This window comes from Halyomorpha halys, unplaced genomic scaffold, assembly GCF_000696795.3.
Source record: "Halyomorpha halys isolate HHAL.00 unplaced genomic scaffold, Hhal_1.1 Scaffold1514.1, whole genome shotgun sequence".
Lineage (NCBI taxonomy): Eukaryota > Metazoa > Arthropoda > Insecta > Hemiptera > Pentatomidae > Halyomorpha > Halyomorpha halys.
This window is the reverse complement of record NW_027115460.1, coordinates 41559-44047: the sequence shown is the minus strand read 5'-3', so window position 1 is coordinate 44047 and position 2489 is coordinate 41559.

The following is a 2489-nucleotide window of genomic DNA, read 5'->3' as shown; positions in this document are numbered from 1 at the left end:
CACTAACATAACGGAATCGCACCGAATTTGAAATTATAGTCTACTTCATAGTGTCAACTATCTTCTTCCAGTAAGAATAGTTTTCTATAAAACATTTATCTAGACTGAACCTTAACTTAACAGAATTCTACCGAATTAGGGATTATCATCCTATTTATTTACGTTCCGATTAATATTTATTACAAGGTAAAAACTATTTTCAATTGATATCTCTGTTTCAATCTGACAGCCCTGACAAATCCCTGAAAGGGGGCCGAAACGTTAGTTAACAATAAATAGTTTTCTTTTACTATTCGATGTCATTGTTAACCGCCACCCGGACTCTCTAACTACAATCTACATAATACGGTCAACTATCTTCTTCCAATATTTCAATAATAGTTTGATATGATTTGTTATTTCAAAAATATAATCTAAAGTGTTTTATAATATAATTCAAAAACTGAAACAAAAATATTTGACTAGCAGTTCAGCAATTATAATTTTTACAATTAGCAAAAACAAGAACTAAATACAAAACCGCTAACGTAATAGCAGTTGTTGTAAACAAAACAGAACCTTCACTTGTATAACTGTTGTAAAAACCGAACTTACAACGACAATCAAAGCCAACTAGTGAACGAAATAAAAATAACAGTTATTATTCTTTTCGAATAACAGTTTATTCGTTTTAAAAGAAGAAGTGTTATCAAACGTTTGTCGTTCTTACTCCCACCCCTGGGCGTACCCAGCGGGAGGCAACTGCTCCCGCCTCCTAGAAGTGAAAAGTGTTTTTAATTTAATGACAGTTAATTTTTTTTTTTTTAAAGAAATGGTTGTAGTAACTCTAAAAGCACTAATATAATTATTTATATTTTTTGTTAATTTTTGGTTTCCTTCGCCTTTTCCATGCTGAAATATCGCAACCTGAGCGACCATAGTTTGTCCCCTCCCCCAGTTTTGTTACAGGGAACGCCCTTGCGCCCGCCCCATTCAATCATAACATTTAGAATATGATAAAATTTAATAATTTTATAGAAGTATATGAAAACATAATAAAGTAGTTAGCAATGATAACTAAAATTTCGAGAAACGGATAGATACATGAAGGGCTATAGAAACAATAGCGTTGGAGCTGGAGTTTGGAACGACCTTCTTTTTGATCGACTTCCATTGCAATGGCTGCCACGTATCTGACTGAAAGTATCGTTTCGTTTCAAACTTTACTTGTCAAGTATGTAAACGAAGTGCTCAATTCGCTTACTAGCGAACATTTTAAATGAAAATAAGGTTAGGTTAATACACTTTGAAATCATCAACTGTCCCGAGATATTGTTAAAAAGAGAAGAATGATTCCGAGAGACTGCAAATGGCTGATGTGGGTGGTGACTGGGCGTGGTCATTATAAGGGGCGTGGTCTTTATAGCGGGATTAGTCCAATCAAGGTAGCTTAAAATTTAGCTCTTACCTCTTAGGAAGTGTAAATTAACCTCTTTCCACAGATTCTTATCTAATAAAGTTTAAAACATACGATATCAAAACGTTTACCACTCCCTGTGTCCGCTCTACCCTAGTTTGGTAAATTTTTCGAATTGGCCACCGTACATTTTTGGTTTCTTAAAAAAAAACTCTTAAGGATTACTTATAACTGAAATATTAACTATAAACTAATTAATAGTGAATTTAACGAACTTCGAATTTGAACTCTAATCGAGTTATTTCTTTTTGTCTAATTGTGTAAAACATCATCGGTAATTAATTTCTTATTTTTTATGCTTGCATTTGTTTTATTTAATTTTTTCACATTATTCAGTCAGAGTTATAGAATTAGAATTATAGATTTCTGAACAGTTAGAAAAGAAAATGAAGCACAACATATTTATATTTATTACACTAAATTGAAAAAAAAATACAATCTCAAGTACAGAATACATATAAATTACAGTGATACAATTGTTTTCTTACAACTTATAACTTGTAAAAGGGGGGCGGACAGGGGTACCCCCCCCCCAGTTGAAATAAAGGTAATAAATACAACTAGCTATAAATATAAAAACTAATATATATACGAAAGTAATAAGTATATATATGTATATATGTATGTATTTTTTTTATTTAATTCCAGATCGGCCTGGTGGGCCTTACATGGTTTTAATATAATGGTTACATTTTGTTCCACAATGGATTATGGGTGCGAGGGTGTATAGTCTTGTGCTAGAGACACCCCTAACTATTAACAACACTATAAATATTGAACAATTGTGAATAATAATCATAAATTATATTAAAAAATATACATATATAAAGATAAAAAAAAAATAGATAAATGGATAATAGTTCTTAAAAAGACAGAAAAAGAATAGTTAGCAACAAAAACAATCATAGATTTAATAAAAAAAAATAAATGATTTATGATGAGGTAAAAAAATTAATTTGTGAAAAAGAAAAGAAAAAATTAATAAAACTGTAGCAATGTCAATAATAGCATAGATGAATATAGAAATTATAAC